The sequence below is a fragment of the Drosophila elegans genome, unplaced genomic scaffold (assembly GCF_018152505.1).
Source record: "Drosophila elegans isolate 14027-0461.03 unplaced genomic scaffold, ASM1815250v1 contig_409, whole genome shotgun sequence".
NCBI classification, from domain to species: domain Eukaryota; kingdom Metazoa; phylum Arthropoda; class Insecta; order Diptera; family Drosophilidae; genus Drosophila; species Drosophila elegans.
This window is the reverse complement of record NW_024545796.1, coordinates 978,338-992,499: the sequence shown is the minus strand read 5'-3', so window position 1 is coordinate 992,499 and position 14,162 is coordinate 978,338.

Below are 14,162 nucleotides of genomic sequence, written 5' to 3'. Positions count from 1 at the left end.
CATCCGTCCCGTCTGGTCTAGTATCCTAGCTTCCCTCCCCGTAGTATTTGAGACCTGAACTTGGACACCCGGCCCGTCTGGTCTAGTATCTTAGCCTCCCACACCGTAGTATTTGAAACCCGCACGTGGGCGCCCGTCCCGTCTGGTCTAGCATCTTAGATTCCCGTCCAGTCTGGTCTAGTACCATAGCTTTCCTCCTCGGACATCATTCCCGACTGGTCAACTTGCGCGTGACGTCACCCGCCGGCCCCACTCTCGCGAAATAGTGTCCTGGCTTGGCCTCGCCCGAGCGTCCAGCTCGGTGGATTTTTGGCCTCCGGCACGCGGAAAACGACTTACGTGTCCCAATCGCGGAAGTGACCAGTGGGATCACCCGGCGTTCCCACCCTCGTGAAATCGTTCGCCTGGCTTGGCCTCGCCCCAAGGTCCAGCCCGTGGGATTTTTAAGTCCGGAGCAAGGTACGGCGCGATCAACTCCGACATTACTCTCTCTCCCTGGCGTCCATGAGAACCTTCGGCGTGACCCCCCAAACGACTCATTCACTCGTTGAATGAAACTCTCTTGTCCGGTGTTTCGGTGATTTACAAATTTCTTATAAAGGACTCCTGGATCTGACTGAGATATGTACCCCGGCCGGAGAGCATCCTTACAATCTTGCAGAAAATTAAATGTAAACAAACGGCCGAAATATTTGTGTAAGTTACTTTGGGCGGGGATAAGAGCTGATCCTAATCCACCAGGAATAGACTCCGTTCTGCCGGAGATGGGGTGTGCCTCCAACATTAGCTTTGGGGCACCCAAGGAAGGGTGGGTGCGTCGTGGCAATAACACCCAAGCCACCAATTTCGTGGATCACGGGTTCCGTGACTGCGCAGCGACAGAACGCAGACTGTTCAGCTACCGATGTGGAAAGCCAGACAACGTGTCTCCCAAATGTCTGGGTTGTGCGGAAAACGGTCGACTGGGCGATCCGAAGGCGGAGGATGCGTCCAGACAAGAGTCCCGCAAAGAAGAAGAGTCGGAAGGTTTAAATAAATGTTTTCTTTCTTAGAATAGTAATAGGTCCAAATTACAATACTTACCCGATGCGGAGAGGATGAGACGGTACCTAGAGGCGGGATGCGTATGTAGTCTCGCAAGGTTCAGAAGGCCAGGGATCGATTTCGACGCGAAGCAGGGTCCGCCGTGAAGCGAAGTTTATCGCGAGATCCCAGACCATTCGCCGCAGTCCGAGTCCTGACCAAGCAACTGACGGTATTGAGTGGATTTTTGGCAAGCGTTCGGACTGGCTCCAGCAATAATAGGCCACATCGATCCCGAAAGCGTAAAGAAATACACGCTAGGGAGATGGAGCACTACGCTGAGGTCGAGGATGACGACGAGGAGAAAGCCGATCCCGAGTCCTGGACGTTTTCCAAGGCCGATGAACAAGAGCTGGAGGAGATCAAGAAGCAGTTCGTGACTTTCGAGAGGGATGGCTTAGGTACCACCAGTCTGTAGAAGCACATGATTGAACTGATTGAACGAGCCAAAGTGTTCAAGGATCGACCCTATCCGATGTCTCCGCGAAGCAGAAGGTGGTCGAGGACGAGGTCGACAAGATGCTAGCGTTCGGAGTCATCGAGTAAAAGCGCCTGGAGCAACCGCATCACCGTAGTGTCAAGGTCTGGAATTGGCCATTAGAGATGCTTACCCGTTGCCCAGCTAGACGGCATCCTGTCCAGAATCGACCAAACGTATTACATTTCCAGCGTGGGTTCGCTTTCAGGCAGATTGAGTTGGACACGAACAGCAAGGAATACACAGCACTTACGGTTCCTGGTCTGTCTGTTTTCCAGTTCCGTGTGATGCCTTTTGGACTGTGTAACGTATCACAGAGGCTGGTGAGACTCATGGACCGAGTGATTCCAGCTGAGATCCAGGGCGTGTATCAGGTATTAGGAGAATGCCTGAGCCAAGGACCATGAAGGAAATGAGAGTCTTTCTTGGAACCGGTGGTTGGTACCGTCGGTTTATAAAGAACTTCGCGACGTTGGCAGCTCCGCTTACGGAATCCTTGAAGAGGACTGGAAATAAGAAGTTTTCCTTGAATCCAGAAGCAAAGCTGGCAGTAGAGTCCTTGAAAATGGCCCTTGCAACTGCGCCAGTTTTGGTACATGCTGACTTCAAGCGGCACTTTTTCATCCAGTGCGATGCATCCCAGATCGGAGTCGGTGAAGTGTTGTTCCAGCGGGATGAAGTCGGCCAGGAGCAGCCAATATCGTTATTTTCGGCCTAGATGAATCGTCACCAAGTTCCCTACACCGTCACTGAAAGAGAATGTCTCGCGGCCCTGCTGGCCATTCGAAAGTTCCGGCCGTAAGTTGAAGCACTTATCATGCCAGCTTAAAGTGGCTTATGTCTATGAAAAACCTTTGGGGTCGGCTGGCTCGGTGGTCATTGCAGCCCCAGGGATTTCACTCCAACATCGACCACAGGAAGCGAGAACGTCGTGGCAGATACCCTTTCGCGTTGTGTTGAAGAGCTAACGGTGGACCCGTCACAGTTGGTCGGCTTCGAGACCACCGAGTTTACTGGGGAAAAATACACGGAGTTGTTACAAGTAGCTAACGGTGGACCCGTCACAGTTGGTCGGCTTCGAGACCACCGAGTTTACTGGGGAAAAATACACGGAGTTGTTACAAGTAGAAAAAAACTTGGTCAACTTACCTGATTTGGGGATAGTGGACGGTCTCATCTTCAAGAGAGTCTTCTTCAAATCTGGATGATTGAAGCCTTCGTATGGAAATTGTGGATTCCCCAGAGTCCGATCCACAGCAGAATTGTGCGTGCACATTCGGATCCAACGGCAGCTTATGGCGAAATGGGAAAAATTCTGGAAAATCTAAGGCGGCAGTTTTACTGGCCTGGCATGGCACTGCAAGTCCGGGAGTCCATATGTAGGTGTGTTCTCCAAGTACACTTTTCTGAAAGCCATGCAAGAGTTATCGGCACCAAATGTAGTGGAGTTCCTCATTCACGGGGTTTTCTTTAAGTTCGGAATTCCATAAATAGTGCATTCGGACAACGGCCGCCAGATTATGTCCAAGATCTTCGAGGAGGCGATGGTATTGGTATTACGCACATTAAGACGCCAGTCCACTCTCCGCAAAGCAACGCAGTTGAAAGGGTAAACCAAAGCGTGTTGGCGGCGATCCGAAGCTATTTAGAGAAAACCATCGAGAATGGGACGCGTATCTTCCGGAGATTGAAAGGTGTAACGAACAAATTGCAAACTGTTAGCCCTGCACGCGTTTAAATCCGGCTCTAACTCGTCAGCGAATGTCGTGAGAGGCTGCAGCTTACGGGTGCTCTTTTATATCTTTAACAATTAAAATGTATCGCGTGCAAACAGGCAACGAGCCAATATCGGCCGGAAAAGAGATAGCATAACAAAAAGACAGATAGAAATAGCACTTCTCACATTACACGCCCCTAGATGTAAATGGGGTGTTATCAGCCCAATAAAATACTGCATCAGACCCCTTTAAATAATTAATTTTAAGACGGCTCTCGGGTCAGCACGGAGTTAAAAATATGATTGTTTACTCAGACATTATAATCATTATTTATTTACTAAATATAAAAGGGAAAGATATAGACTTCATTTAAAATTAGATATTTTTGTACACAGGTATTGTTTAAAACTAGCAATGCATAATCCTTAATAAAACTGTAAATTTGCATAACTTCATATATCGTGCGATCTCAATTACGGTAACAAAGAATAATAAAATATATTTAAATTTAATATTACAAATTTACTCTTTTTTTTACTGTTTGTTTCATAAGAAAAATTATCGTTAGCATTCATACATTTTATTTAGTATTTATTTACTTTACATTTTATTTAGTATTACTTTACACTCGATCACTTAATTGCGTAATAAAATTTCGGATAACTCTCAAGACCTTTAAATTTGCCGCAGGGTATAAAATTGTCAAACTTGGTTCACCTGAGATATCCCACTAATGAAAGCGCTTCCATATGTTGGTGGTGTTGATGAAAAATTGTAAACAAATGCAAACCAAAGAAGTTCGGCAATTATTACCTAATCGGCTCATACGTCTGCACATATTTAACGTGACCGAAATTTGCATACACATCTCTTGAATTTAACATGTTCCTACTCTTTGCCTATATTCGCATCTTTTTACTCTATTTATAACTAACGATAAAAAAACTTTCGAACTTCTTGTTCTCTCCTTATGTTCAACTAATTCTCATTTTCATATTCATATTTCGTTTAACATTTTAACATTTTAACTTATTCATATTTTTATTGATTTTACTTAATACAACTTAGGCTTATCTTATACGATTTCTATATCTTCATTGGGTTTTATATATTTACTTGGCGATTTCAAATTTAGTACATTTTATTTGCGTAAACAACTGGGATTACTTTTACTTTGGTGTTTACATTTAGGTTTGCGTTTACTTTTACATGCATTCAGCATTGCGCTCACTTTTACCCGTGTATTTTTTTTGTATACTTTTATATGTGCATGCGTTTACTTTTATACACTTCACTATGGGAATTACTACTGTAGGCCATAGCTGTTGATTAGCTGAGCACAGACGAATTTATAAACACTTTTTGGTATGCACTTTAATTAGTTCGACAGACGTATGATACAAAAAAAAATGCACTGTACACTATTGCGGCATGCTGCTGGCGCTGGTTATGTTGTGCTCCTGATGGGGTTTCCTTATCCTCGTTGCACCGGGGTTTAGTTGAAGAATTTGGCGAACTGAACTGCCTTTTTGGGGCAGAAATGACTGATGATACGATCGCCGGCGGTACTCGGCGACGAAAGGGCATGTAAGAATGCCGTCCCCTATGTCAAATAAAACGCCTGGATGAGGGAATATTCACCTGCACCGGTTATAGGTTATGACTTACCCGTGAGGGGGTAGTAATTAACCGTTTTGGCCAGAATCTGGCCAAGAATTGGTTCACTGCGACTGTAACACCTTATGCCGTGCAATAATTTGTGCAGTGGTGAGCTGTGAAAGTCTTGATCGGCCACAACCTCTTTACTTTTAGTTGTATTATCGCTGTTGTTATGCCAGCTATACAACCGCTCAGGTCGGGACTCAGATTAAGAAGAAATCATGAGGTTTTCGAGGGCGGATATTACAAGATGGGTTACAACCGGGATTAAAGCTGGGTTTTCGCTAAAAACCTTAACGCTAATGCAGTCCTACCTATTGACGATTAATCTTCCACTTTAAGGTTGCCATTTACAGCCTATACCGCCCGCTAGGTGGCGCAACTAAACATACCGTATGTGGTTCTATACTCCACTACAGGTGCCCATCCGCAACGCGATTCATTCCGCAACCGGAGAAGCTCCGTTCTTCACCTTATTCGGATGACACATCTTCCTGAACGGAGCCAGCTTCAAGTTGGCAAGGATGTTGAAGTCGCTGTGTGATCACGAAATGGCGGGGATCAGAACGTTTGATAAACTCCAAGTGATCCATGACAAGGTGCTGAAGAACCTCGAAAATGCATACGATCGGAGACGCCTGCGGTACGACAAAAGGTCTCGTACTTTCCTTGCTCGGACCACTAATTATACAACATATAGACTGGTCATTTCATACAAGGCATTTGGACACAAAAAAACGGATCACAGGAAGCCCCCCGTGCTCACAGCAGCAGGCCCCTGCACTTCGTGTGCATTCGGGTTTTTTGCTCTCTCATTCTTATTCTCATTTTTATGCTCGCGCACTCATTGCACGAGTTCAGTCGTTCAGTCGCAGAGAGGCGCTTTTTGTAGAAGGCTGCCCTGCGCTTGAATTCGTCTTTGTATGTATGCGTGATCATGCATTCTCATACACGGGAGCATGTGTGCATTTATTTCATTTCGGCGCATCAATATTTGGTCTTTTGCCACTTTTCAAACTTGGTACCCTAAAAATATAGGCGTATTTACTATTGGGTTATGATAAAAATATGAATATTATATGTTATAATATATTTTTTTGATAGTTCAGCATACATTTTATTTTTGTTTAGAAATTCAAATCAGTGGTAGCAGTAAAATGTTTTACATATATGTATGTATTCGAATTTATAGAAATCAGTCCACTGAGATGGGCATATCGCAGTCGTGTCACTTGAAACACCGACTGCTCTTCAGTGGTTGAGAAAACTTCAAACTAAATCTGTTCTTGTCATTGTTTTGCGAGCGGTTGGTGCCTGCATACCCTACCGACGATTGCTTTTAAGGAGAGCGGGCTTTTAGGACACTTGTTTTAGATGTTATGTTTAGTGATCTTTGGTTTATTTTTTAATGATTCGCAGTGTTATTTTAATTATTATCTATACTATTATATAAAATAAAATGTCGACGAAAAAAATTTTCGATTGAGAATCATTGCACAATTCCATTATGCCAACCTTTTTTGCATTAATAAATTGGCCACATTTTGCCACTGCAATTTTTATAGGTTGTTCCAATATTATAAAATGTTCAAAAAATTTTGTATTATTAATTAAATGTTCTAATGCTCCTGTTCTAAAGAAAATAAATTTATTTTACTTTCTCTTCTACACAGCATGACCAAAATTTGAATCAGAAGGACCTGCTTCCAATTGTGCATGTTTATTTTTGTGATTATTATTATGATTATTTTCTTTCTCTTTCTTTGTTGCATTTTCAGTTGAAGTCGTCTGGAAAATACCAAAATAAACCGATACGTCAGCAGGTTGCGCTATCGATAAGATTCGGTGGTGAAACCGACTGTTGATAGTGGAAGAGGATCTAGCTATTCAAATTTAGCCCGGTTCGCTCGTTAAATGGGTTAAATAGCCTTGAATGCGTTTACTGACCCATTTTGGGAGAGCGGAAGGGAAAATAGCGAACGACTTTGGTGTAGGTCAGGGTTTTACATTAGTTGCTGCAAAAAGTCGTAGGCGAACGTTCGGAAAAAAATAGGAGTTCATAAATTCATAATTAGTGCTTAGACAAGTTAAAATGAGTAGTAATTTATTGGTCTTAAACTTATAAATAACAGAGCCCGGAAATTTGGAAGACTCGGGAAGGCAAAACACTTACCTGGTGGACCTAACCTGGTCGTGAAGACCACGTCGTTCACCAGCAGCAGCAGTGATCAGCAGCAGCGATCTGCAGCGGCGATCAGCATCAGCAGCCTCTAGCAACTGCCTGCGAGAGGGCTACATACGGAGATTCCCTCGGTGAGTCCGTTCCGGGAACGAATACCCGCGCTGGCTACGTGGTCATCTCTGGGACCACCGTGGTCGACTCCGGCCCCATTTGACGCGAGCTATCCTCCGGACCATTTGGCTCCGTGCGGACTCGCGCTGGTTTTCCCCGCTAGCGGTCCTTTCTTCCAGCTGCAGCTCGAGCCTGGTCGAAGCTAATCCAACGTTCAACTCTGCGTTCAGCTCTGTTTCAAATACTCACTGTGAAATCTAATCTGGAATTAGAGGCTGAATTCCGCACCCTAGCCGCGCGTCCAACTACGTCTGAATTGGGTCGCGAAATTTAATGACTTGTGGGACTTATTATTATTATTAATATCGGTGTGTTCAGTGTACCGCGACCTGTAAGATCTATTGTACCCCCATTCAGAGCCTACAGCTCAGATATCAACCCACTTCCTCGAATAAAGTCGAGGAGTTTTAATGGGTTGATTCTTCCTAGGAGCTCAGGTGTAAGAGTTCTGGTTCCAAAGTTTTTACATCTTATACTTACTAACGCCGGACAGTCTGCAATGATGTGTCTAGAGGTTTCGTCCTCTATGTCTCAGAATCTGCAAGTTCTACTGCTGGTTATTCCCATCTTACCTAGGTAACTTTTCAGTCTACAGTGCCCGGTTAGTAATCCGGTAACGATCCTAAGTGAATTTTTCCCTAGTTGAATAAGTTCCTTGAACCTCTTCTTGTTATAGTTATTTATTTGAGTTTTGGCTTGCCTTAGGCCTGGGGTATTTCTCCAGTGTTCTTGTCTCATGGCGCCTTCCTCTTTCCTAAGGTATTCTTTTATAGTGTTCCTCCCTATGCCACAGTAGGGCTCTGGGCCTATCAGGGGCTGTTCGGCTCCTAGTTTTACCATTTTATCGGCAAGTTCATTTCCGGATATATCCTTATGTCCCGGAATCCATCTGAGGGCCAGCCTGTTTCGGCTGCCCAGTATATTTAGCTTACTCTTCACCTCTAGGACTAGCTTCGAGGTGATTTTGTTACTATGTAAAGCAGTAATTGCTGCTCGGCTGTCCGAAAGGATCGATATGTCCTTTTCCTTGTATCCACGCTGTATGTTGAGCTCTGCACATCGTCCAATGGCACATACCTCAGCCTGGAATATGCTGGTGTATTGGCCAAGGGATTCGTGGTATTTTATGCGAGGCCCTACCACTCCAAGGCCCGTGCCTTGTTGTGTCAGGGATCCATCTGTGTACCATGCAATGGTGTGTTTAGCCATCGGGTGCACTTCAGGCAATGTGGTCCAATCTTTCTTATTGCCTAGGTGTGCTGTGAAGTTCTGCTCGAAGATTAGTTCGGCTGTCATTTCATCCCTAGGGTGGAGTATTAGGGGCACCTCACCTAACAGATTAGTCGCATCCCTGTTATTTAGAATGCAACCACTACCTGTGCCCTCAGTGCTTATTCTTAGGAGTGTAGCTTTGCGTTGAATTTCAATCACATAGTGGAGTGGTGTTAGCTCCATCAAAACTTCTAAGGCAGTTGTAGGACAGGTCCTCATTGCCCCTGTCATGCATACGCAGGCAAGTCTTTGTAGTTTTCCTAGCTGGTTTTGCATGCTGGTGAGCTTAGCTCGTTTGCCCCATGCAAGTGCTTCGTAAGTGAGGATTGGTCTCACGATCATTAAGTATAGCCATCGTATTATCTGAGGCCTGGTTCCCCAGGATTTCCCAGCAATTTTCCGACATGTATAGAGTGCTCTGTAACACTTTTCCAATGTCTTTTGGACATGGGAAGCGAAGTTCAGGTGATTCCTAGATATTTAACCTCTCGGCTAGTTTCTATAGGAGTTCCTAGCAGTGAGATTTGTCTCATTCTCAATAGTTTGTACTTCCTTGTGAAAGGAACGATGACTGTCTTAGCAGGATTTAAGTTGAGTCCAACCTCCCTGCACCAGTCCAGCGTTGTCCTTAGTCCGAGTTGGACGATGTCGCAGAGTGTCGCTTCAAATTTGCCTCTGGCGATTATCACGATGTCATCGGCGTATCCCTGACATTAAATGCGTTTTACAGCAATTTTGCTGAGAAGGTCATCTACTAGCAGACTCCATAGCAAAGGGGACAGTACTCCTCCTTGCGGGCAGCCTTTGCTGGTTGCAATTGTCACTCTATCCGAACCCAGTGTACATGTTGCTTGCCTGGATTCAAGTAGGTTGCCAATCCATTTGCTTGTAGTAATGGCTATGTTCCTTCTGGACAGGGCAGCTCGAACTGCATCATGTGATGTGTTGTCGAAGGCTCCCTCTATGTCTAGAAAGGCACAGATAGCTATTTCTTTGCTGTCAATTGCCCCTTCTAGGGTTCGACATAGTTGATAAAGTGCAGTGTCTGTTGAACGGCCTGCTCTGTATGCATGCTGTGTGTTTTGCAGCGGACAGTCTCTGAGAGCTGTTCTTCTGATATTGTTTTAAGCGTTTTAAGACAAAACGAAGTTAAGCTGATAGGTCTGAACGACTTTGGCTGGTGATGTCTTTCTTCCTGATCTTGGGGATGAAGACCACCCTAGCGCTGCACCATGCACTTGTGGTGTACTCAAGGGCTAGGCTGCTCACCATTAGTCTTCTTAGGCGGGTTAGGAGTAGTTCCTGCCCCTGCTGTAAGAAAGCTAGAGAGATCATGTCTAACCCCGGTGATTTAAATGGTAGGAAGGTTCCAATAGCCCATTTGAGTTTCTCGGGCGTAACTTAGACTTGGCTGCTGCCCAGTCACTGGCTACTGTCCTAGGGGTTCTATGTTGATCACGCCTTACGTTTCCCATAGTGGGAGTACTCCCCGGGAAATGCGTGTCAAATAGCAATTCTAATTTGGTTTTGGTTTGTTGAAGAGCTTCCGAGTGGTTACTTGTAGTCGTTCAAGACTAGCATTCCACCATGGTGCGTCTGTTTCCCGCTTCTGTCTGCCTGAAGGACAACTGTCTTCAAAGGCATTTACTATCTTGTGGCCTAAGTTGTCTACCGCTCTATCTAATTCCAAGGGATGTCTAGGGTATTCTGACGGTTCGTTGGAAAGATTGAGCTCTAGAGTTTACCTGAATTTGTCCCAGTTTGTTTTTCTGGGGTTTCTTTTAGGGTTACATCTTTTTGTTTTGAAGGCTACTTCAAACAAAATTGTCTTGTGGTCGGACATTGATTCTTCTGGTGACACATGCCAGTTCTTAATGTGGGGTTTAAATGAATTGGTTACTAGAGTTATGTCTAGCACCTCTTCCAGCGGCATTAGGTCACACACGCAAGTGCGTATCCGATCATGAGACTTATCGGCGGCCTATCAGCAACAGATCAAGCTCTATGCTTGGCGGATAAGATGGAACTAGTACGCAGTGTAGTTAAACAAGTATTAGCTCGGGCACACGAAAAAGCTGAAAGAACGTATAATACCCGCAGTAAGGAAATAATAAAAAAAACAAAAAAAAAAAAACAAATTCATATCTTATCAAATAAATAAAAACAAACAAAAATATATATATATTTGTCACCTGACCTTTTTCTAATTTTTTGTTGAGGGCAAATTAATGATCACAATGGCCCGGATATCTCAGACAATAGAGCGTGAGACTCCTAAATCCCAAAATATTGGTCGTGGCCCCATGTTAGGGTAATCGCTCCTCGTAGGTTTTTTTTTGCGAGTGCATTCCATGCTGAATCAGCATCGACGACACTCGAGCGTGTTACGGAAGCAGGGTAAGAAATAAAACAAGAAAGAAATAGATACAATAGCCAGAGACAGAAGACACTGTGAAGTGCAGGTGTCGAAACACCGAAATTGGCCAATACAGTAACCAGCAACGAATTGGTCAGAGTAAGCAATTCATGAGAACATACAGCAGACAATAGAGGATCGCATTGCAGTGACCGGCGACGATCCATCGGCATACGAGAGGTATGAAGGGGCAGGGTAAAACAGCCACACGCTGCCGATCGAAATTCGGTCGAGCGCTCGAACTAGCTACTTGAGAAGCTTGTGGGCAGCGACGACAAATGACAAAACGAACTGAACGATCTCTATCTTTTTCCTAAGGCACGATAAATTTATTCTCGTTATGTAGGGGAGGGAGTGGTTTCCAAAGAACCCACCCCATCCGGCGAGCTGAGCCGGCAACCAGCGTGCCTACCCAGGACGCAACTCCCTCGGCCCAAGTCCTTTGGACTGGGCACTAATACACCGACGTAACAAAGCACGAAAGGCTGAACCACAAACTGTGATATAGTTATTAGGGACATATTTTTTTTATTTACGTAATTTTAATGAATGTTTGTTTTTGTGCAGATCCTTGCGTTTTCTTAGTATTTGTGTTTTCATATCATTTCGGTTTTAAACTAAAATGTGTGGTCGTGACCCGTGACGTCGTTACGTGCTGTTCGACCACCGCGACTTGAATGAAAAGCGAAAATTCAAAAGGAAATCCTATGCGATCCTGCAAACAGCCGAGGCCCTTAACTGGCGAATTTCAGCACGGCTGAAAGTTAGTCCAGTTAACGAGCGGCTTGTTCAGGAGAACAAGGCAGCAAACATGATCACCTGCTTCGGTCGAAGGGTTTTCCCTTCGGTTTCTCTACGTTGAGGACCGCAGGGCTTTAGATTTCCGCGAGAAGCCGCGCCTGTATGCCAATTTTGCGCCGGTAGCCGCCAACCAGCAATGGCGAATTGAGCAGTGGGGAGTATTCTTCGACGGTGAGGATCAACGGAACTCGGTGGAGGATTTTCTCTTCCTGTAGGAGTTCCTGGATCACGGGTTCCGTGACTGCGAGTGTTAGTCTGCTTGGTAAAGGTGGCAGAGAGCTGGTAGAGGTATTAGATGTGCGCGTCGAGAAGTACCTATCCGCAGTCCGAACGGCATCTGGAGAGGATCGGTCGATTATAGGACGGGTCAAGCTACCTGTGGAATACCGAGGACGGACAGAGCACATTCTCTTTTATTTATGTCCTTACCTGGAGCAGCCAGCTTATTTTGGAGTGGATTTTTAGCAAGCGTTCGGACTGGTTCCAGCAATAATAGGCCACATCGCTCCCGAAAGCGTGAAGAAGGCCGAAGAAATACACGCTAGGGAGATGGAGCACTACGCTGAGGTCGAGGATGACGACGAGGAGAAAGCCGATCCCGAGTCCTGGACGTTTTCCTAAGCCGATGAACAAGAGCTGGAGGAGATCAAGAAGCAGTTCGTGACTTTCGAGAGGGATGGCTTAGGTACCACCAGTCTGTAGAAGCACATGATTGAGCTGATTGAACGAGCCAAAGTGTTCAAGGATCGACCCTATCCGATGCCTCCGCGAAGCAGAAGGTGGTCGAGGACGAGGTCGACAAGATGCTAGCGTTCGGAGTCATCGAGTAAAAGCGCCTGGAGCAACCGCATCACCGTAGTGTCAAAGTCTGGAATTGGCCATTAGAGATGCTTACCCGTTGCCCAGCTAGACGGCATCCTGCCCAGAATCGACCAAACGTATTACATTTTCAGCGTAAGTTCGCTTTCTGGCAGATTGAGTTGGACACGAACAGCAAGGAATACACAGCACTTACGGTTCCTGGTCTGTCTGTTTACCAGTTCCGTGTGATGCCTTTTGGACTGTGTAACGCATCACAGAGGCTGGTGAGACTCATGGACCGAGTGATTCCAGCTGAGATCCAGGGCGTGTATCAGCTATTAGGAGAATGCCTGAGCCAAGGACCATGAAGGAAATGAGAGCCGTTCTTGGAACCGCTGGTTGGTACCGTCGGTTTATACGTTGGCAGCTCCGCTTACGGAATCCTTGAAGAGGACTGGAAATAAAAAGTTTTCCTTGAGTCCAGAAGCAAAGCTGGCAGTGGAGTCCTTGAAAATGGCCCTTGCAACTGCGCCAGTTTTGGTACATGCTGACTTCAAGCGGCACTTTTTCATCCAGTGCGATGCATCCCAGATCGGAGTCGGTAAAGTGTTGTTCCAGCGGGATGAAGTCGGCCAGGAGCAGCCAATAGCGTTTTTTTCGGCCTAGATGAATCGTCACCAAGTTCACTACACCGTCACCGAAAGAGGTATTTCACTCCAACATCGACCACAGGAAGCGATAACGTCGTGGCAGATACCCTTTCGCGTTGTGTTGAAGAGCTAACGGTGGACCCGTCACAGTTGCTCGGCTTCGAGACCACCGAGTTTACTGGGGAAAAAAACACGGAGGTGTTACAAGTAGAAAAAAACTTGGCCTGACCTGATTTGGGGATAGTGGACGGTCTCATCTTCAAGAGAGTCTTCTTCAAATCTGGATGATGGAAGGCTTCGTATGGAAATTGTGGATTCCCCAGAGTCCGATCCACAGCATAATTGAGCGTGCACATTCGGATCCAACGGCAGCTCATGGCGGAATGGGACAAATTCTGGAAAATCTAAGGCGGCAGTTTTACTGGCCTGGCATGGCACTGCAATTCCGGGAGTCCATACGCAGGTGTGAAGTGTGCAAGGAGACGAAATCCCCGAATTTCCGGATGCAAGTTGGTATCGGTGAAAGAGTCCAGACTGAGCAGCCATTTCAGAAGCTGTACATCGATTTCCTGGGGAGCTGATGGTATTGCAAACTGTTAGCCCTGCACGCGTTTAAATCCGGCTCTAACTCGTCAGCGAATGTCGTGGTGTTCTTGAGAGGCTGCAGCTTACGGATGCTCTTGAATATCTTTAACAATTAAAATGTATCGCGTGCAAACAGGCAACGAGCCAATATCGGCCGGAAAAGAGATAGCATAACAAACAGACAGATAGAAATAGCACTTCTCAGATTACACGCCCCTAGATGTAAATGGGGTGTTATCAGCCCAATAAAATACTGCATCAGGCCCCTTTAAATAATTGATTTTAAGACGGCTCTCGGGTCAGCACGGAGTTAAAAATATGATTGTTTACTCAGACATTATAATCA